This window comes from Gobio gobio (assembly GCF_949357685.1).
Source record: "Gobio gobio genome assembly, chromosome: 5".
In the NCBI taxonomy this organism is placed as follows: domain Eukaryota; kingdom Metazoa; phylum Chordata; class Actinopteri; order Cypriniformes; family Gobionidae; genus Gobio; species Gobio gobio.
Genome location: NC_137101.1, coordinates 10084726 through 10108839, shown reverse-complemented (window position 1 = coordinate 10108839; position 24114 = coordinate 10084726). Strand labels below are relative to the sequence as shown.

The 24114-nt window shown below is 39.6% G+C and overlaps 1 protein-coding gene across 2 annotated transcripts in view; it reads left to right on the top strand.

Annotated features, from left to right (window-relative positions):
• The window catches only part of foxp2 (forkhead box P2), a 108733-nt gene that overhangs the window by 9411 nt on the left and 75208 nt on the right, over window positions 1–24114 (top strand). For both annotated transcript variants that reach the window (XM_079818188.1, XM_079818186.1), the window contains exons 2-3: window positions 1916–1982; window positions 2398–2462. The gene's annotated coding sequence lies outside the window, so the exon portion shown is untranslated. The remainder of the gene's footprint in view (window positions 1–1915; window positions 1983–2397; window positions 2463–24114) is intronic.

The following is a 24114-nucleotide window of genomic DNA, read 5'->3' as shown; positions in this document are numbered from 1 at the left end:
GAGTTATACTCACGGAACACTAGTTATTCACAATCACGAAAGTTCAGTGCATGCGTTTTAAAGCCTTGCCGGTTAAACATTTCATTTGCGTGCTTATGCACGGTTTTAACATGCACTTTTCCGAGCGTGCGCACTAAATGTCTGTCAAACACGTGATTACTGGACTAAGTAGTCGTCTTACTGCGCTAATACTGTCAAATACACACAAGGTAAAAATCGGTGTGTGTCTGTATATTAGATGCGGGCAGGTCTTAAATTGACAGCAGCGCAGCCTAGTGAACACGCTGTCCTTAAAGGGACAGTTCACCTCTAAAATTATGTCATTATTTACTCACTCTATTATTGCTCCAAACCTGTATTCATTTCTCGATGACAGAATTTTCATTTTTGAGTGAACTATCCCTTTAATGTTAATACAACAAAAAAAGACAAAGAGAAAATCACTCACTGCTCTTGAATAAAGTGATTTCTTCAGAAGAAATTTTTAGATTGCCTAGACTTTCAATAGACGGACAAAAAAAGAAACTATATTAAAAATATCTATTTGACAGTATATGAAGCGTTTTTCCCCCTGTGGTATCGAAAATGGTATCGAATATCGATACTTTTTTAGGTATCCTATCGAAGTTAGAAATTCCAGTATCGGGACAACACTAATATATATATATATATATATGTGTGTGTGTGTGTGTCTTTCAAGCTCAAATAGATGTGGAAGAGAACATAATTCGGTGTTCGCGTGCTGTCTGCACAGAAATCGCAAGCTCCGAATTGAGTTCTCTTTTTTTGTGTCCTCTTTGGTATAAAATCACTTGAATGTTTGGACTGACAGGACCTAAACAAGCGCAAACTGTAAACTTTCGCTCTATGATGACTAAACTTTGTAATTAATCTGAGAATCACGTGCATTTCGAACAGTAGTGCCTGGTCCGTACGGATCAACTACAATCCGCAGATGTGCATATCGTGATATCGATGCTAAAACGATAGATCGTGCAGCCCTAGTCCAAAGACATTGCGGTGTTAACAAATGTATGTTTTTTTTTCCAGAATGATTATTCTGAGCTTGTTATATCGCTTTTCATTTCCAGAGTTTGTGTACACTTGCACGTGCAAAAAGCACAGACAGAACAGTCTTAAATCTAATTTTGATAATACTGTAAATCTCTCATTCAAATGTTGACTGAGCTAGTTGAGCTTAAATATACACTATTCGTGCTCGTAAACCGAGCGTACTTCCAGAATTACGAAAACCATATACGTGCACATGTAATTGAGTGCGGAAGATGTGTATCTTAATACTCGGGCTAATAGACAGTTTGCGCTATTTCCTCCAAGTACACCTCCTCAAACACAAGCGGTTAAAGCAGTGGCGGGTTTGTGTTTGCAGAAATGCTCTCCTAAGCAAACCCCCTCCTCTTTTCATATAGTTCAGGGAGCACATTCCACGGGATCCTGAAGTTGTTAGTTGCCTACAGGGGTCTTTGGAATTCTGGGACAGAGAGAATCTGAAGCCATTCGGCTGATTTGTGTGTGTGTGTGTGTGTGTGTATGTGTGTGTACCATACTGTAGCTTCACAATTTAACTGTACTCTTCAAAAAAAAAGAAGAAATATGTTATAACTTGCAGTTTTTTCCCCAAAAATGATGTGAACTGAGCTGCACGCTCATTTAGTCAAACATATCTGTGAGTGTCAGCAAAAAAACCCGGCAGAAGCCTCGATGGAAAGTTTGATTTATGCTCGGTTAGTTTTAACCTGCCAGGCATGGCAAGCTGTTTCGAGGGCAAAACATTTCCCCTCATTTCAGACGCATATTATTATTCTGAGTGTGATATGTGTCAGTCTGAAACGCATATGAAGGTATCGAAGTGCTCTGAAAAATTAACAATTGACTTTTTTTTGTTTTTTGACAGATTCTCTCATACTTGGTCTCTCCTCTTCCAAACAAACACGGACATCAACTGAAAGTTTCCCCTCAGGGTAAGATCGAAAAACACAGCTTCTCATGTACTTCTGTCAACACTTTCATCTTTTTGGCAGATGCACACTTTGAAAACGAGATAAAAAAAACTAGTGCGTGATTGTACGCAACTGCGGCATGTTGACGTGAAGCGAGCCCACATCCAGTTATTTGATTGACCTGTCGTATTGATGGAGTGTGACAGACTTTGTTGTAATTATTTTGCTGTGGAGATGAAAAACTCTCGCATGACACAAACAGTAAACCTTGTCCGTCATTGCTATCTCCCTAAATATCACTGACAACATGCTTACACTGTCATTTTTTTGTGGTTTTGCCACCTTTTATAGCATTCAAATGGGTAATTTTTTTTTAATGCATACCTTGAGGAAAAATATATGTATGTTTACATGTTTCCCATTCTGTGTCGGTCAGGATGAGACCTGGAATGGCCGTTACTCATAACGCAGCAGGAGTACTCTGAAACCAAGGCGAAAGTGGTGAGTAAAAGCAATCTTTAAAGTGCTAATTTGCATGTTCGGTCTGTCTGTCTCAGCCATAATTGATATGTCCTCTCAAAAATCACTTCCATTATATATTCCATCAACCACATCCTGAGAGGAGCGTTAATAATGAGGAGTCCGGGGACCTCTTAAAGATTCTTGATGCATCATGATAGTCGAGAGAGTCCACTTAGTTTTTCTGACGGTCTCGACGGTAGTGGGGTTTCATGTTAAAGGCAGTCGAAGTCAAGATGAATCTATTGTGGTGTATAAACAGCAGGTAAAGGTTTGAAGCGTGTTGTCCGGCACCCTCTCCGTTGAAGCCCTGATGATGGTTTTGTCACCAAGTAAGTGAAAAATACACATAAAGAATCTCAGCATCTGTGAGAATGTGACCGCTGATTATGTGACGGAGGTTGTGGTCGTCGTCATTAGCGATGCAGACATTGCCAGACGAGCGGCTACAGTTGCGAAGGGTAAACCTATTCAAGCCAGTTAATGCAGAGTTTAGGTCATGTTTGATGACTTGATGGGGCTGATATTAGCAGTTGTTCTTATAACTTTGTTCTGAAGGGAGAGTTCACAAAAAATATCATTCTTTTCATTCATTTTAATAAATCATTTACTCACCCTCATGTCGTTCCAAAACTGCTTGACTTTCTTTCTTCTACATAACACAAACAGATTGCACTTGCCACATTTTGTTTTATTTTTTTATATATAATCAAAGGGAATGTTTGGGATGTTGAGGTCCAAAAAAGCAGTATAAACATAGTGCCATGACTCATGCGCCATATTCCATGCAGATTGAAAACTATATGATTGTTTTTTGCAACAAACAGATCAACATTTAAGTCATAATCTGTTCAAATGCGGTGCCTTTAGATCAGGGGTTTTCAAACATTATGATGCCAAGGACCCCCAAATATGATGAATCTTTATGGGGGACCCCCTACCTAAAATCCATCTATATGTTTTTATGTATGAAAAAAAAAACATTATAAAGTGTTAGATAAATAGTAAGTATGACATTATAAATACACATTGTTTCCATACTTAATGTTGGATGTATAAACCTGAAGAAGAACATTTTCAATAAAAAAAAATTGCATAAACAACTTTCACAATAAATGTATGTAAGCAGTTTACCTACTGCGTTAAGAATACTGCCTTAGAACCCCAGTGAGCATGATAAAGGGGACTATAGTGAGAAAAACTCATTCGAAAGATATAAAGCGAACAAATACAATTCTGGAAAGTATACGGCAAGAAAGGAGAAGAACAGTTAGAATGTTCGGTAGGCTTTATCCATTTTTGTTTTGTCTTTTTATTCTCTGAAATTTTCTGCGGACCCCTTAGAACCTCCTGGAGGACCCCTGGGGGTCCCCGGACCCCAGTTTGAAAACCCCTGCTTTAAATGCAACATGTAAGGTTTAATCACAAAAGAACTTTGTTTAAATATGTACAAAGTGCAAATGAGAGCTAAAGCAATATGAGATGAAGCAAATAACAATTACATTTTTTTGACTGCTCCCATGAAACTTTAATGACCTGTATCCCCGTTCACTTTCATTATATGGAAAAGAGTACATTTTGGAACATTCCTCCACTTGAATTCCACGGAAGAAAGTCATACAGGTTTGCAACAACTTGAGGGTGAGTAAATGATGACAATTTACATTTTTTGGGGTGAAATGTCCCTTTATTAATAAAAAAATGATGTTAGTATGCTTTAAAATGAAGAAAAAAAACTTGGGTAAGCACCTCATGTACGGTGGATATGGGATGATCCTGCCCATACTCTTGCATTAATATATCAATTTTATATCGGAGTTAAGAAAGTTTCACATTGAGCTAGCAATAACAGCCCACACTTTGCTGCCGAATTGCTAAACTCAGCGGAGTCCAGCGTTCAACTGGGCTCTGTAGAGAAGCATCCATCAGTGAGGCTATTCCAAGCCATTACTCTGCCTTTGAGGTGCGGGACTGATTAAAGTTTGCATTTGCTAAAGAGGTTGGGAGGCTTGGCTGAAATCCCCAGAAGTCACTGCCTCACAAGGCTGAGCAAAACCCAGCTCCTCGCTCCCCACCTTAAAGAGATTTGAATGTTAGTTTTTAATTTGACGAGTATCCACTTAAATCTTCAAAGATGAACTCTTAAAGCATATCTGTTCTGGAACAGAAGTCCTCTGATCAGTGCGTAAAAGAAAGTATAATTGCCGCCCAACTTCACACCGCCAATGCACACATTATAAAATCTACAGCAATTAAGCATATCTCACCCGAGTTTAAAGACGAGGAATGGCATTGCTCGCTCTTCGGATGGACGGCCTAGTGCGTTCTTCGCTTTGAAAATTGATTTCTTGTTCTAGTAGAGTGCCTGTCATTTCCATCTAAAATGGCTCAGAGAGAGCTCTTCCACTCCCCGGAGTCGAGAGTAGCCTCCATGGAGCTTTGCACTGGACACTCAGAGCCGAAAGCTCGGAAGGATATCAAAGGAAACTGAGCTCTGTCTCCATTGGCAGATCTCATTGTGTGGCTGATTTGGGATTGGAAAGGGAAGGTGGTTGGGGACGGAGATGAAGCGAAGCCCGGTTCCTCCTAATCTTTATCCCCCATTAACCCCCAGAACCCGAACAGCTCCTGGGATCAGGTCACTGGTCAATCCCCCCATTTTGAACGAATATTTTAACTTAAGACTTTTTATGATGGATGTGGGAAAAAAAGTTCAGGCCATCAGTGGTTCACTTCATAGTTCTGGTCTTTCTCTTCTTAAACTCTCTCCGCTTCATTGTTTTGTCTTCAAATTAGAAAGAACGATTTTTTTTTGGGGGGGGGGGGGGGGGGGGGGGCTGCTTCAACTTTCCATATTCCTGCTAAGCTAGGTTTGGGAAATTCTGTGAGAAAATTTGAGCTTGAGTGCCTCCTTGTCTTGGACACATTTTTCTTAAACGTGATAAGAGGTTTGCGAAGTAAACTCTGGCAATGATGGTGGCACCTTTGTTCTCTCTCTTCCAGGCATTCAGAACCAGATAAAGCGAAAAGCTACATGCTAATCTTTCTCAGTGGCATCTAGACAGCTTTATTTACTCACATTCTCAAAGACAGCGAGACAGAAGGAAACAAATCGAGGCCTGTTTGAAAAATAGAGCAAGAGTTCATGGAGAATGGACAGTTGCCCCGAGAATAGAGCTACAAAAGAGAGTCTACCATCATTCCTGATAGAGGAGACAGACGGAGTCAATGAGGTTATTGATCCGGCAGGAGTGCTATGCTAATCAGCCGTCTGAATGGACCGAGAGTCAGTGTCCTTCACTGCGACTTCTACTTGCTTTGCTAGTCTTTTTTGTCTCTCAATACTGCATGGTTTATTTTGGAGAAGTCACAGGTGCTAGAATGTTTCCAAGTGGCGGGACAATTAAAACGAGACCCTCTTTTTAATATCAGAGAGGTCTGGCCCCACTGGTCCAGGTGGCGGGAATTAGGCAGACACTTTGCTTGCTGGTGATCATGTCCAATGCATTGCTCTGATGCTGTCTTGTCCCCCTGCGTGTAGCCTGGAGTATATTTTGAACCCCCCGTGCAGTCATGAATTGAATCGCGGTGTAGAATAGACATGGGTGGATTAGGAATGAATGGGCACAGATTGAATATATGAGAATGTGAGTCCAATGACCAATTTCTGCCAATTTCGTCGTTAAGAATATGTATTAAACATCTCCGAGTTAGATTAGAAACATATGTTGGGACAATTGTCACATCAACTCCAATTGAGTTGACTGAACTAGGATTACAACACGAAACATGCGATGGAAGCTGCCATTGGTTTTTTGTTGCCAATTTATTTAGAGGCTTTGAACCAACTGTGTATGAAGGATTTCGGCCTCCTGTGGAGTTGTAAGACTCCTAGATTATGTGAATAATTGGCCACAAAAAGGATTCATTTAAATGTAAATTAGATTAAATTAGCTTAGTCTTATTTTTGTGTGTTAGTGTGTTTTATAAAATGTGATCCTTCTCGCAAGAATTTCAGGATTTCAATGAGTTTCTCGCATTTGATATTTTATATAAACAGCTAATATTGCTTTCTTTGGTAGAAAGAAATCTTATACGTTACCCGAGTTCTCCCCCGCAATGCTTTGATAGTGCTGTTTTGAAATGCTTTCTCCATTTGAACGCTTTGTCTGGCCTCATTCACAAGAAAAGCTTTACTACAAAAGATACAAGCCCACTGCTTTGTTCTACACGATAATTTGATCATGGCTTGAAAAGTGATCTTGCGGAAGGAGAGGTACTAGAGCCTGGAATTTGGCTTCCCCAGCCACAAACCGCAAGTCCGTACAATCAAACTGTGTCACGGTTACCTGCCTTGATAGATGGCGAAACTGTTTGTTGTTGGGACGAGAGCAACCCGATTCGGGTCACATGTCCGTCTCAGACTGGAATGTGTTTTTCGGAGCGACCATGCTGCCAAATCCAAGAGTCTCTGATTTCTCTCCATGGCATGCGCTTCACTTTTGTAACCCTCTCTCATGAAAGCAGTGCCTCTGGGCCAATTCTGTGGTCACACTACCTGATTCTGAGGCTCGTGGAGTGATGTTGAGTGCTGAAGCCAGAGGGAGTCATGTGAGAGAGATTCCGTCTGCATAAACATGCCCTTCTTCTTCTACGAGAGACCAAACAGACAGTGTGTCCCTCAGCCCACCTCACCTGTGAAGCCTTTTCAAATCTCTTTTGCTCTCTTTTCCTGTCTGTCTCTGTCTTTTCTCTTGTTCTTCTCCAGCTGTTTCCTTCAAGTCCTGTTAAATGAAACTCCCGGAGAGCAGATATACTCTTTGCATCATTCTAAAAAGAATCCTCCTTTTTTAATGCAATAAACATTACAATTATTTTTGAATTTGTTGCAGTACATTTTATTTGAGGTAGTAAACAAGATCCAGAATTGAATTAAACTGAAAAACTAGACATTTTTAACTAGAAAAGCCAAGACAAAACTTGGAATATTGGTTTGACAGCCTTGGCTTGTTTGAAAGTTTTGTGTAAAAAGCCTTTAAGTTTGAAGGTTTATTGGATGGATGGATAGTGCATTACTGTAATTGTGTAATTTTGTTTTTATGAACCGGGGACAATTTGAGTTGAGTTTCTATGTGTAATTGACATTTGTACCACAGACATTAGCCCCTTTCACACAGAAATTCTGGTAAATTACCATACTTTTCCGGTAAACAGGGCCTAAAATTAACACTCGCCAAGCTCCAAATGCGAGTAAAAATCAACGTTGGCGAGTATATGAAACTGTGTCAGTCGCCAGTTGGCCGGCAGGGCTCCAGACTAACTTTTTTCACTAGGAGCACAGTGGCCCCCAACTGAAAATTTTAGGGGCACAACCAGAAATTTTAGGGGCGCACACCGTAAATCAACATGCTAACCAAATCTACTAATTTCCACTGTATTACTAATAGGGATCGGTATCGTTAAGGTTTTAATGGTATTACTACTCTTACCAATACTGCTTATCGATATGGTACTTTAACAGTATTCTTACCGGTTCTTTTTATTATACTTTATTTTTTTTTTTTATTAAAAACATAATTAAGAACATAATTAACATGGCTTTATAATCTAAAAAGTAAAACATCTATAGCAAAAGAAACCGCAAAGTTTTAACAAAAATATAAAACATTCGTCTGCTAACATTAATATTACAGTAAAGAACAAAAATACAAAGAAATATAATAAAGTAATGAAATGTAAAATAACACTGCATAGTTTTCACTGTATAAATTGATAGATTAATGCTTATAAAAGCTAAAGTTATTAATTCAAGAGATGTGAATATTTTCTATTTGCCTTTTGTTCGATTCGAATGAATGGCTCAATCGTCAGCAGGTTTATTAGACGCTGCCCCTTTAAGACCGATCGAATGTAGAACTAATAATATCATATTCTACTATTTCTCCAAACTATTTACGCCCATTTAAGATATAAACTGTTAAAATAACTACTCTCCAATCCGGTCATTTTGACACCGGCTATTTGTTGTTTATTTGATGGTTTAGAAGCGCACACGAAGCCTAAAATATTAAGTGCAAGTCGGTCCATTTCGCAGCACACACGCCGCCTTGAAGTTGGAAACAGCGTCTCTTGCGCGGATTATTGTGCATTTAATAGCTCTTTAATATCAAACACATCCCGCAGTTTAGCAACAGTAGAGACTGCAGTTTACAACAATCACTAAATCTGACGTTTAGTTTAGGTTTAAGGAGAAATGACAGCGCAAGGCTGTGAAGGGATGTCGCGCTCGACGGAACACGGCTATAGGAATAGTTTTACCTCATATCATCTTTTTATAATTCTTGGAAGCCAAAATCGGAAAAAAAATTAGATTAATATCACAGCACATCCCTAAAGTTTAAGCAGACTAAACTTTTGTTTAGTTCTTGGCCATCGTCACTCATTAAAGCTGACGGTGGTGTTGTGTTCGCTGCAGCTCCACGTGAGAGCTCGCTTTCTCTCTCTTCTGGATTGCGAATGGCAAAAATGCATCACGGACAAATGGTTTAAGATTATCTCATATAGAAACGGCTGGCAAAGATATAATTTGCCAGACATAACGTCTATACAATTAGTAAGTGTATTTTCTTAATTTCTCCAGTACCGACAGTAGGCAAATTTACTGGTCGCACATGTGCGACTTGATGTAAAATTCAGTCGCACACTCTCAAATTTTAGTCGCAAAATGCGACCATTTAGTCGCACTCTGGAGCCCTGGCCGATAACAATTTTTTTTAACATGAATGTGAACAAACGTGAAGGGCACTCTGTACAGTTTACGGGTCAGTGCTGCATCACGAAAGTTTCAGCCTTTCAAATGTAAATAATCAAGCGCTGGGTGGAAAGTTTAAACATCTGAAGCACGAAGATGAGCTCTCTTTCATGCCTTCCTGCACTTGAATGGACAAATTCACACAAAATGAAAAATGCGAATCTCAACGAATATTCTAGTAAACATGGCGGTTATGTCTTAAGTGAACGCAAACACATAACACATGATCTGTGCGTGCATTCGGTCTTAAAGTGACAGCGTCCTAATAATCTGCTACTGTCTGTGTTTTTAATCAAACCACAAAGGACAAAGATAAAAAACACACTTGCTGTGTTTAACTTCATTACATTTCAGTACCTGAAAACCTGAAAATCTGCCTGAAGAGCACTGTTTATTTCAGTTGTATTGTATTTATTGGTGCGATTGCTTGTAATTTAATTGTTTGTCTGACTGTTTACTTATCTTTAAAAATGTAGGCTATTAAATGTATATAAGCTAGTAGTTTTAGCTGTGGTATCGAAATTGGAATAGAGGATTGTGAATTTTCACTAGTATCTAAACTTTTGGTGTCATAACTGCCTGTTTTTTGTGTCATGGCTGGTAAAAAATATTTTTGGCCGGGAAATTTTCTTAAGTCACCAGCCATTGGCAGGTGTGGCAAAAAGTTAGTTTTAGGCCCTGCCGGTAAATACACAAATGTGCTGTTCACACAAGAAATGGCATTCCATCTTTTTACCGCTAAGATACCATTCACACATCAGTACCAAAATACCGGTAAACTCAGTGATGTCACTCATCAGAACTTTAAATCTTGAGCCTCTTTTAGCTTAAATTTAAAAAAAAAATTTTTATTATATAAATTTTTTTTACTTCTGAGTGACTGACGTAAGGGGATAATCACACAGAACGTGTTTTTTCTCTTAGAATCATAAGACACATATAGTACTAGAGTTACAATACTAATTGCAGAGGCGTAGCACTGACAAAGGCAAAAGAACGCCGGGTCTTGAGCGCAAAACGCATCGATCAGATGTTAGTCTAGCGCATTTTTACTACAGTTAAAAGCCGTGGAACTTACTGTAAACAGCTCCGACAGAGCTTTATGATTGTCCCAAAGTAAACTTTTACGTCAACGCATTCTGAACTTGTATGTGCTCATACAGGTAATTTCTTTGTGCATCCTACTTGCTGTTAATTTTACAACTTCTCTTACCGGGAAATTGACAGAACTGATTTACAAGTATTTTTGAAAAGGCCCTGTTCACACATGATCTCATAACCGTAATTTAGCAGTATGTGTGAAAGGGGCTATTGTTGATCAAGCTTTTAAGTTTAATATAAGTGAAATTAGTTTTGTTTAGACTATATCTTCACTTCTTTCTCGCCTCGTTCTGCTGCTTTTCCATTTGTTTTATCCGAAATATTTCTCTCTCCTGCTTTCTCCAGACCTGTTTTCATCACTTAATTCTCTCATTCTTTCATTCATAGCTTCGCTCTCTCTGTTATTAGACTACTTTCTCCCTCTGTCTCGCCTGTCTGCGGCATGTTGCACCACACACACACATACACACACAGATCTGGATGCAGACTGACAGTGCTGGCACAGGACTGATTGAAACTCGTGTCTCAAAGTTGCTAATGCTCACTGAACCATTTTATTGAAGATAAAGTAAATAAAATAGGTTGCCTTATGAGAATTCACTGAAATAGACCAGAATGATCTAGAAAACACACTTGCACACACGGTGAGCAGACGCTTCTCTGATTGGTTCATAGATTCCAGGCGAATGGCTAGGATGAGCTGTTTTCTAGAGGTATGGGAGAGCTAGGAATTTCACAAGTTCAATGTTTTTTGAGAGGCCCAAAGCAAACGGCTCAATTTAAATCCGTTTTTAGGGAATGGCTTTTATAAGTTCTTGAGGTATATACCACAGAGCTCAGTCATTGATATCAGGTGATGTAATGCAGTTTTTCTGTTTACTTAGCTTTTAAGTTGTTTTAGTACTACACAAGTCATTTCATGACTTTCAAGATATTTTTGATATTTTCTGTCCACAGAAGGATCCTCACCATATAAGTGCTGTTTTATACTGTACACAATTTGTCAATCATGTTATTCTAAAGAGAGAAAAAAGAAGCCTTTTGGGGCTAAAATCTAAGCCTTCATTTACGGTCCAATCAAATCCTGATGAATATTAAAAAAAAGTCCTGTCCTATATTGTTACTGGACCATACGTCACAACGTGAGAGATACGTCTGTTGCAAATGCGTTTCGATTGTCTTTTAAATCTAACTGTACCACAGTTTAATTCTGAATTGGAAAAGAAAACGAGAAGGCGTCCTAACAGCGGTTTATATTTAACAGAAACCACAAGTTTTGTCTTGGACCCAATCCGAAGAGGTTTGTCAGTCTATTGGCTGCATCTTGATCTGAATGAACAGCAGTTTTAAACACAGAAGATGAACAAAACGGGTCACATTCAATAAGATCCTTGTTCCCATTGAACCTAGTGAAGAATCATCCACGTTCTCTATACATTTACATTTGTCCAAATTTCTATAAAACCCCCTCCCGGCACAGCATTCTTTCTCCGAAGATAAAGCCAGCGTCAGAATGTGATTCCCTTTGGCTTAGAGGAGGTATAGGTGTCACCCTAATACATTAGCATTGTCCTCCGTTATAAATATTCTGCCAGCCCTTCCTCAGTCGGCTGCCTCTGAATGCTGCCACTCGCCGCATGCATTGTGGAGAGCGCCGGGCCGTTCTGAATCCACTCTGTCTGTCTTTTATCAAACATCCCGACGCTTTGATAGTTTCCTCATTTATTTAGTGAATAGTTGGAGAGGAAGAAAGAACGAGAGAATGAAAGAAAAGAGTTTTTACATTATGTAAATGGTGGAGGGGGGAGTTCGTCTCTAATCTCTCGCGCGCTCATCACGGCAGACGTTTGCATTCCGTGATACTGCCCTCCTGGAGACCATTGTTGGGATTTCTAGCCCCTTTCCTACCCGGCTCAATGCCTTTTAGAGGATTTTAATACACACGCATTTCCTCGCAACGACGTTTACAAGCCACCGTTCAATAAAATCTCAAGTACCTCAATGTTTCCTTTGACTGGTCGCAGGAAAAAGCACAAAGTATTATGAATGATACAAGAACATGAGAGCGGTTATGAGTGTGTCTGTGTGTGCTGGTGTATAATGCACTAATGCACTCACACGCGGTCCAAAATTCACTTTTTACTGGGTAGTGGGTGAATTCAGAAAGTTTACCACCCATTTTCCAGCGGCTGTGAAACTGAATTTTGCATAATTTTTTATATAAAAATAAGAAAAATGGCATTTCTTTTTCTTGCACATGATCATATGCTGCCTGTAAAAAGTGATCAGTTGACTTGACTTAATAATTTTAAGGCAACGGGTTTCCTCACTATTTTTAAGTGATAAACCTCAGAAATTGAATGGGCATCTGTACTGTATCCAGTGTAGACAGCGTCAGTGATAATAATGGGCTCTATTTGCATTGTAGGCAAGTGTCAGCCGTTAAGCGACTGAATGCAAGTAGGCGGGGCCTGTGCTATGATGATGTGTAACTATTCATCTGTGTTTTGCTCTGGAGGCAGTCATATGCAAATGTATTTGCCCAGGTGATATCACAAATCCCACAATATCCAAGCGAGTTATTTTTGGAGCTTGATTTAAAGGTGCAGTGTGTAGATTTTAGCGCCATCTAGTGGTGAGGTTGTGAATTGCAATCACGCACCGCTCACCCCTCCCTCTCGAAGCATGTGGAGAAGCTACGGTGGCTGACACAGGAAAAAAAAATGTAGTCGGAGAGAGCAGAGAGTGATTAGCGCTCTGTAGAGAAGTTTGTCCGTTTAGGGCTACTGTAGAAACATGGCGGCGCAAAATGGCGATTTTTGCATTTCTGTCCTCTGATCCTCAGAAATATTACACACTGCACCTTTAAATAATGGTACAACGACCTCTTATATGTCAAAAGCTCAAGGCAAATTTGATTTCTCACGCCATGACCCCTTTAAGTATAATCAAATTGGCTGTACAAGTCATTTCAAGTAGTAGAATAACTTTAAATTTAATGGAAAAACATATGTTGCCGTTAGTTATCATAAAAAAATGTCACAGTGTACTGTTCTTACAGTTTGATTAAAACCATATAATGTTGCTTTTTTTTTTGAAGTTGTCGGCCAGCTGGCACGCAAATCCAACTTTAGTTGTGTTTGGCACTTGGGAAGTGTTAATTTTGGACCCTGCATGTACAAACACACTGTATGTTCACAGGACCGCCCTTCAGGCTCGACAACAAACTGACAGCGCTAATGCAGGGTAATTATTACCTTTAAGTAGGGATAAGAATGGATTTGTTGACAGCAAATTGGCTTTTAGCATGCATCTTGTGCACCTGCGTGTTGATCAGAGACCGTGATACACTGAGGTCTTTGTGCCAAGAACACTCTCTCACAACATATACACACACTTACGAGTTGTGCATATATTTGCTGTTTCTCTCTCTTTATGAAACCACGCATATGTCGACTAATGAGCTTTCTAAATATATAATTTACCCACTTCACCATGAGAACGAGGTGTTTGTGTGGCTTTTTTCCCTCCTCAAATTGTTTCCTTTCATTGCCTTGACAGCATTGAGGATTAGCAGCATAACTGCTAACAACCATCAACGTGTTTTCACCGTTGTGTCACATAGCATGTTTTTTTTTTTTTGTACTCCCCCTCTCTTTCACTCCCTTGATTCACACTGCAACTAAAAATGAAAAAAAAAAAAACAATCGCTTCAACCTCCGGTGGCCCTTTCCACCGTACAGTGAGTTAAATGGTTTGTAAGACGTTTAATTACCAAATGGTATAATCATTATTCATCTCATGATTAGTTGTATAATATTAAGTGAATCTCTTCCCTTGAGTCCTGTGTTTCATAGATCAATAGATTTAGAGCTGGAATAAGGGGGTGGATTGGACAAAATATCCCTCTGATGTTTCTTTAGCAGACCAATCTCTCATTTATTTATATAATTAGCTTTCATATATGCTTAATTAAATGCCCATTTAATCGTACAGCATACTGGCGACTATCCTATCCACTATATAGCATGCAATATTTAATATAGTGTTTAAGTACAAAGTATGTAATGAATAAATATTTAAAACAGCATTTCAAAGCAGATTTTACATTTTAAATCTTCAAATCACCATTAAAAGTGTTCAAAGCTTATTTTACTTCGGTGATATGGTGTATTTCTGAATTGAATGGAATACATTTTTTTTTTTAAATGGGATTATGAATTGTTTTTATGTAGTTTAGTTGGAGGGAAGGAACTGAAAAATAAAAGAGCTTCATGTCATCCACAAAGAAAAGTTGGAGCAGGTAGATTTTTAACATATGTTTTCTTTATAAATAATAATGTATTACAATATGTGCACAATAAGACCATAATGACTATTAAGAAAGTAAAAAGGGTAATTTTTATTGCATACTAACCCTATATTTGATGGTTTCATGCTAGTTCACACACAGAAAGCAACTATGTAGTGTTTGATGATCACATGACGTGAGGAGTTACGAGGTTTGAATGATGGAGAATCCCTGTTTTCTGCATTGGAAACCTTTCATTTTCATACAATAAATGAAACCCACATGATTTTCATCAAAGATTAATCAGATGATCAGTAATACATTTTACCTGCAGATGCTTGTCAAAAGTGTTCAAGACTGAAACGATCTGCTTATATTCCTCCACAGAGCCACAGATTAGATTACGACAGGTGAGTTTTGTTCAGGTTTTTCTGATGTAACTCTTCACACACTTGCTGAACCGCTGCTTAAAAATCAGCACACACACATGCAGGGTCTTACCGTTATTCACTCTGATGTGTTTTGCCCACTGCTCCACCGAGACATTTCTCTGTCTTTAGTCACCACAAAGAAGAAATGACAGATTACAGGCTTTTGCCAGAGTACATATCAGTCTGTGGGCTTCCTTGGGTCAGGGTAGTGCAGTCCCAGCACTTGAGGAATGCCCAGACACATCACTGGATGGCACTGTTTCCATTTTTTGCTCTCCTGAACCCCCTCGGCTGGATCAACAGGGTTTGTTTTATGCAGGCTGAGAGCACTTGAAAAAGCAGGAGTTTTAGGAGAACCGAGGGCTTCTCAAAACTCTGTCCCAGTGCGGCAAGCAGTGGATACTGGGGAAGAAGATCACACACACCAGACTCCTTTGCCTGGAGTGGGTGGTAAAACCTGAGGCCCGAAGTGAGCTATAAAAAAACGATAGTGGTGTTTCCCCTTAAAGAATCCAGAGCAAGCTGCATTTTGTTAATTGCTTATGTGGTCTAGTTTGATTATTTTATTTATATGTACATATTTAAGAGAATATCAATATTTGAGTAGGATCTAGTTTAGCATGTTGCTTTGACAAGTAGTTTGAGAAGAGTCCTGCGGTGTGACGTGCACCATCTAAACTATTTTAAACCGCATTCACTAATTATTTTTTAGCATTATGCATGCAGCTTTTATGAGCTCATATTAATTAAGAGACTACTTTAAATATTTGTGCATTTAAAAACCATATATCAGTGGTACACTCGCCCATATATATTCAAATGACTTTAAAATCTTAGGGGGGAAAATACATCTATTTCCATAAAAGTGGTGATTTGTGTTTTTATTTCAAAGCAAGATATGACTTATTTTTGTATTTCCAGCATTCATCCCATCGCACATTTTTACAACAGGAATTTCGTGGTTATTCATCCGTTTAAATTAATTAAATTAGATTCCTCTGATGCTGCCAGGCGTTCAGATGATAATTGCATCAACACGCCGAAACATAATAGCACTCTGAGTGTTTCCAGCGCAGTTCATTTCAATCTAAATCCAGAGCTCCTCTGGCAAGACCGTCAGAAGACCCCCTCATCTTCATCTGGAACATCTCCTCCGACTTAACAATTTATCAGGGGCCAACTTGTAAAACTGCGGTCGGAGACGTTTTGTTAATGAACCGTTTACAGAATCGTCGTAGCCAAATGGAAGGGCTGATATTTGACATGCTCCAGCTGTGAATTCCCTCCGAGGAGAGGGCCGCTGCAGATTTTTTTTAGACAAAAGACCGCTTGGTGGAATGGACGCTTCGAGTCTGCCATACAGTCGCGCCTTCGTAAATAAAGGTGGGAGTGTAATTGAGTGATGTGCGCCGGGGGAACGGCGAGAGATTGAAGGCTGTGTACTGGTAAATAGATAATCACACAAAAGTAAATGGGGTTTTCAAACCTCAATCTACTCCGCCAGCGTGAGCTCGTTTGCATGTTAATCACCGCAGCGATTTCCCTCATCACGAGGAAGTCCGCGCTCTTTCATAACCAGCTTTTAATTGCATTTAAAATGTCACAGAGGTGAAACACATGTAATTTAGCCATAACTGTGTCCAAATTAATGGCCTCTACTCAGGCGTTCCATTCAATGGACTCAAATGAGTCTGTCACTTTTGTGTTTTGATCCCTTTTTTTTTCCACCCACTTAGATTTTTATTTATTTGAAATGCATTAGACAGCTTCTGAATATATCTGGCGACGCGGCACGTGTCTGTTCGGAGTGTGCGTTAATTTACCATCATTTCCAGGTTTTTCCTCCTGAATGCATTTGCGAGCATTGGCTGGACGTTAACGAGGGAAGACGGATACGATTAGACGAGGGTGAAAAAGTCAACGGACTGGATTTTAAAGAAGCCCCAAAAAGTTTATTTTCCTTCATCACCAGGTGTTCTAGCACATATGAATTAGTGAGATGATGTTTCCATAACAGAGCGGAGGGCACTCCAGAGAGCCAAACCTGCAAAACAGACCCATTTAATTTTTCATTGAGGAGGACCATCAGGAGCAATAAGCCAATATTCTCCTTCCCTTTTTCCAGATGCTTTCTCTAGCCTTGCATCTTTCCAAACCCTAGCCTTTACATTTTTCCAGAAAAAAGGCGGTTCTGCCGAGACCTACATGAAAGAAGAGAACTGTTGAAATGTTAATTTTACCATCTGCTGTCGAGGCCTGCTACCTTTGTGCGAGTGAGTGTGTGTGTGTGTGTGTGTGTGTGCGTGCGTGTGCGTGTGCGCACTCTCCCTCCGTCTTATATTCCCAGTGGTTCTGTTCTGTTTTATGAATGTGCTGGTATTTTGGTTGTTTGAAGTTTTTCGGATCTGGGAGTTTGAAAGTCAGACTTAGAAAAACAGAATGCCACAAGACGCACTGTGTGACAAACCGATTCTCCTGCCCTCGTGGTCCTGATAGCGCTCGTCCCCTCTGCGTGTTTAAACGGTTAGTGGCTCGCCCGCCCCGGTTTGTGCTAACCTCAGTATTCCAGGCACTTCATGTGCCACTAGTATTTTGGTACCAAAAGCATTTTTTTGCTGATTGAGGTGGGGTGTTTTTTTTAAAGTCCCCTATGAAATGATCATATATTTTTTATTTATTCATATTTGCAGTCTCTTCCGGGGAAATGGAGCAAAAATATGGATGACTCATGCAGCACCACAGTTTTTTTGGCCAATCGAAAGCTCTCTAGAATGTACATAAAACTAAATATTTTTTCATTTTATTTATCTTAACTTATTGTTTTAGTGTAGATTGAGTACAGCTGTTTGTTGTTAGGATGACAAAAAGTTTTTAAAAAGTTAAATGTTTAGGTTGCTCTGCCTCAGTGGTCTAACAGCGCTCGTCAATGTCAAAATGATCGAGATGGCCAATCAAATCAAAGGCAGCGGCCTTCAGCAACCGACATCTAGTGATGCAAACTACTCAACTTTTTATAACATTTTGCAGTTTTGAATTCAAAATATGCTATCATGATTCATGTAATTCATAAAGGAATGTGACGAGGCAAGAACCGTTTGCATTGTGAATGTGTGCACATTTTAAAATAAAATATGATTTATTTTCAATAGTTTAAATTGATTACTTCATAATTGCAATTCCACCTAGAACTTCTTTTACCATTCTTATTTATTTATTCCCTCAAATTGCTTTTAATCATTTAATTCCATTATTATTATTATTATTATTTATTAAATAAGACCCACCCCCTAAGACCCAGGACACAAGTGAAACTCTGCCTATGCGTTAAAAAAAAAAAAAACATTTATTAGTATGCTTTATAAGCTGTTTTCCAAGAGAGAGAGAGAGAGAGAGAGAGAGAGAGAGAGAGAGAGAGAGAGAGAGAGAGAGAGAGAGAGAGAGAGAGAGATAGTATTGTTTTCATGGTGTCTTTAACTCGCTCACTGCATTATGATTTTGCAAATGTAACTATGCAGAGTTGGTCCACCCCTCTTTGACAAAAAAACAAACAAGAAAGAGCCAACCGAAACTCGAATCCCCTCAAAATGATTTTCCTTCTCATCACGGGACGAAGCTGACACTTTTTAAACAACGTTTTATCAGGTTCGCCGCTGGGGTCCCTGCCAAGTGGACAGATTCCATTGTGAGATTTGATAGTTAGCAATTAAGCTGAGACATCCTGAAATGCGACTGTGTGCAGAGTTGCAGAGCGTTTGCCTTGGCCGGGATCAGATTGTTTAGTCTACTTTCATTGTGAAGCAGCGCTGTTTCTGAGCAGCAGTTGACGGTTGTTTGCAAAGCGCAGGGGGAAAATGTGAGAGGCCACCGTTCCCTGCCATTTATTTATTTTTCCCTGTCCTTGGGACTGGAATCGGATTGTTTTTTTTTCTGTTGCTCTATTCTTTGGGAATTATTCTTTCTTTTTTTTTTCTTTTTTTCTGTATATGTGGCTGCTGAAATGTAGACTTTTCATGACCTCACTGTGCAGGCTGTGTTTCATTAATGACCAGCTCTGTGGTTTGGGTAGAGGAATAGTTTTCATATGACACCGTCTTGCATTAGTGCAGAGCAGCAGCTGCAGAGAGGCTGAACGCAGCCAATTCTGTGGCTTTGAAAGGTGTGAAAAGTTCAAGTCCCCATTGCAAGAGCCTTGCATTTATAATTTGCATTTGTAAATGTATCTTTGTGTGTGTGTGTGTGTGCGTGCATTAAATCGGAACTGCCGGAAAAAAAAAGTTACCTGCTAATGAAACATTTGTCTTTGATTTCCTAGTCAGCGCCTTCTGGATTGCAAGCATAATGCATCGACGCTGCATTAAGTAATTCAAATACATTTGAGAAGTTCTGGTTCTCTCTGGCGCATACATCAGTGGCAACCGTCCACCCTGATGCATTTATTTGTCAGGAGGAAATCGCTCAAATCCGTCTTTAATTGACTGTGCGGCGTTCAGTAAAACCTCTTCTCATATGTCTGCACATTGGACTACTGTAGCCACCGGTTCGCTACTTCTGCACAGTACTTGTCCTCTGGGGAACATTGGCATCATGCATGTTTTTGTGGACATTTATTACTGTTGTAGTTTGCTCGCATGGAGGGATGGGTTGTTAGTCTAGGGAGTGTAGTCCGAGCAGTAGGGGTCGAAACTTGTGAGCCTGAACAATGGTAGGATTAGCTAACAGTCCAGCTATGCATAGTATTTGAAGTCGTGTCTGAGTTTGTTTGGGGAGGTGGGTGTGCGTTTGGATGACCCGACGGCAGCTGTTGGGCACTTTAAAACTGTCAGAAAGTCCTTCCTTTTATTTACTCCCTTCTTTCCATCCAGTAAAAGGTAGAGAGTCTTGTATGTGTCAAAATCCTAATGAGGGAAACAATTCGGAAGTATGCTGTAGGCTTTGGTTCGATGTGTGAATTCAAATAGGTCATGGTTGTAAGGTTCACAGTTTCCTCTAAGGCTGTTTTAAGTTCGATTATTCAGTTACAGTATGTTGTCAGAATATGTCTGCAATGTGTGGATGAAAACACTCATTAGGAGTAGCACGGCAATTAATCAATTAATTCATAAATTAATGCTCACTATCTCCAGAGAAATGAATTAAAGCACAGCAGAATGGCATCAACATGTGTAAACATTGTAATTGCGTGTGAAGATGCAATTTGATTTAAATTTGATTCAGGTTATGACCTTTATCAAAACTTCTACAATTATATTCTTCAATGAAAAGGAGAAGAGGCAAAAATAAATAATTTAGTCAAAAACTGCTAAGGGGTACAAAATGGAATAGTTTTGAAAAGTGATGGTCCATTATTATTTACATCAGGATCTGCATTTGCATGGGTTTAGATAAAAGATTTTTGAGACAATAAAAACAACTTTGTGCATCAAAACCACACCCTCCCTGGTAAAAAAAAAAAAAAAAAAAATTGTAACTTGATTTGTGACACATCATGGCCATATTGCAGGATGCCAAGATTCATCAGCTCAAACTGTGAAAGAATGGTTGGGAGGGAGCAGGAAGAATCATTTTCACACATGAATTGGCACCTCTGAGTCCAGACCTTAAATTCATTGAAAGTCTTTGGAATGTGCTGGAGGAGACTTTACAGAGTGCTGGACTCTTGCATTGTCAATACATTCTTTCACAGTTTGAGCTGATGAATCTTGACATTGTCATCCTGGAATACGGCCATGATGTGTCTTCCTACATGGTTGTTTAAGAAATGAAAAGCTACACACTCCATCAATTAGGGTTAAAAGAACTGTTGCCAAGCATATAACAAGCTAGAAACATAATAATCACTGCAATAATGATCCAATCACAGACTCTTAAGCCTTTGCCTTTTTTTGGCCGGGCAGTGTGTGTATCATATACACTGATCAGGTATAACATTATGACCACTGACAGGTGAAGTGAATAACACTGATCATCTCTTCATCACGGCACCTGTTGGTGGGTGGGATATAATAGGCAGCAAGTGAACATTTTGTCCTCAAAATGTATGTGTTAGAAGCAGGAAAAATAGGCAAGTGTAAGGATTTGAGCGAGTTTGACAAGGGCCAAATTGTGATGGCTTGACGACTGGGTCAGAGCAACTCCAAAACTGCCGCTATTGTGGGGTGTTCCCAGTCTGCAGTGGTCAGTATCTATCAAAAGTGGTCCAAGGAAGGAACAGTGGTGAACCGGCGACAGGGTCATGGGCGGCCAAGCCTCATTGATGCACGCGGGGAGCGAAGGCTGGGCCGTGTGGTCCGATCAAACGGACGAGCTACTGTAGCACAAATTGCTCAAGAAGTTAATGCTGGTTCTGATAGAAAGGTGTGAGAATACACAGTGCATCACAGTTTGTTGCATAAGGGACCGCATAGCCGCAGACCAGTCAGGGTGCCCATGCTGACCCCTGTCCACCGAAAAGCGGCAACAGTGGGTTCGTAAGCATCAGAACTGGATCACGGAGCAATGGAAGAAGGTGGCCTGGTCTGATGAATCACGTTTTCTTTTACATCACGTGGATGGCCGGATGCGTGTGCATCACTTACCTGGGGAACACATGGCACCAGGATCACACCTGCAAGCTTGTCGCTTTTCTGCGTCAATCGCTGTTTTCTTGGTCAATTGGGTCATTTACGTGGTTTCCGGGTGCAATCTTTAACAGTTCGCAGTCGGCTTGTTATAAGCGCGGAACACACTTCAATCCGAGTTCCCACACGAACATATTAAGTATTCAGTCCATTTTATCACGAAATTCAAACGATAAATGCCGTTTTGACGCTCTATGTGGCGTGACTGGTCACTGATCACAGTTCAAGCGGCCGCGCGATGTGAGCGCAATCATCTGTGAAGGCGATCGATCATCTCTTACTAAAGAATAAACATGAATGACCATCGGAAGGTATGCTGAGGTATGCATTACAACTTACTGTCATGTATATATGTGGTGTAATCGCTAAATCAGTGTTTCAAAGGCGCGGCGGAAAGACGTCAATATAACTGCTTGTAAACTAAACAATGACATGTAATGTTAGCATCACATTTACCAGTCATTCAGTGTCCACAGAATTTTATTCACTAGAGAAATCAACTCTTTCACTAAATATATGCTCTATATTAGATGTTATATTCATTATATTCTACTAACCTGTTAATGATATTTTGATTATTTCATGCATGTTAAATAAACCTGTCATGAAAATGACAGACACTGTGTATAAATTATTATATTTCAACAACGAATTGTAGAAAAAAAACTATTTTATAATTAGATTTAGAAGTTAATGCAAAAACTGCCTTATGTGAAGCTTACATGTTTGCATACAATGTGTTATTTGAGTGTTGATTATTATACCTAAAAATAAATAGCAACTGAATTTAGGCTAATAGTTTGGGCTCTGTTGTTAACCTTTAATATTAATGTGCAAGTAAGGGCTCCCTAGATACAGTAATTTACAGAAATATCTTCAATAAACTTTTAGTTATAATTGAATTAATTCAAGGACAGACACTTTTCTTCTTCTTCTTCAGTAAACCACTGTTAAATATAAAAAATAAACAAAAAGCAATTTTGTAAAACTGCTGTACCGAACTCGTATCGAACTGTGATTTCCAAACCGAGGTACGTACCGAACCGTCAGTTTTGTGTACCGTCACACCCCTACTGTCAGTCTTTTATTTTTTGTGTCATGCGTCACAACACTTCCTTGAGTTCCAGGCGTTTCCGTGTTGTAAATAAAATCATTTTTAAAATATTAAATGTGTCGTTCTCTTTAAGTCACGCTCAGAAATGTGTCAAATGTGCCCCCGCGACACTGTCACCTTTTTTACTCTGAGGAGTTTTCAGGTCTGCAGGATGCACTATGGGAAGAAGGCAAGCCGGTGGAGGCAGTGTGATGCTTTGGGCAATGTTTGGTAGGAAACCTTGGGTCCTGCCATCCATGTGGATGTAACTTTGACACGTACCACCTACCTAAGCATTGTTGCAGACCATGTATAGCCTTTCATGGTCATAATGTTATGCCTGATGGGTGTATATGTCTGTATACCTGTGAGTTCCGTGACTCATTCTCCGGGAACATTTTATTTGGTTTATTTGAAAACACTTATTGTGGCTTGAAAAGCCCCTTTTCCTGAGCTTTGGTACAAATTGTCTGCTTTTTACAGTACAGAGCAATTTGTACTTTGAATAGAAGTTGCCGTTTAATAAGTTTGTTGCGCTTTTTTTGATTGGCCTATTTTTCGAAATCAAATGGAGACTGGTGCGCGTTTCATAGCAAATGCATCCATTTTGAACTCTTATTATGTTTCATTTATTTTTCTCCTTCCTTTTGCATAAACAATTATAATTTTTGTTCCATTCCAGGAATTAATGGGAAGCATTTGCATCGCGGGGAAATTTGTACATGCAGTGCTGTTTTCAATGTCATCACAGGCTACTTTTTGTGGCTAAAATGACAGAAGAGGGCTGCTTTTAAGTACCGCACAAGCAAACTGATAAGTGAATCATTCCACTCTCTAAACCCTTTTTATTGGGACTTTAATAACCACTGTATTATAAATTATAATGTATTCCTCCGTTTGCTAATGCCCTTCAATATAGCCGCCTAAAGCGTGGTCTGAAGTTACTGTGGCTACCTTTTCAAAGGCAAATCAATTACATGTTTTTGGTAATGCACCGTAATTCCGCCGTCAATGGACTGGCGGATGAATTGAAGCGATTCAGGGAGAAGTGGTTGTTCCTGTGATGTTTTTTTGTTTGCGCTCTGCACTATTGACTGCGTCCAATCAAGAGCAAGCATTCATCCTCCATTCCCGCCATAATGGAAACAGGTCGTCGGAGGCACCTGATTACGACCTGCAGTTATGTGCGGCTAATGGAATATGGAGTTCTCGCTCACCGTATGTTTTTAAAGCAATTCTGGCCAAAAGTTTTCCTCAAACTTGACGTTAAAAGAGTTTGCCATTTCTACC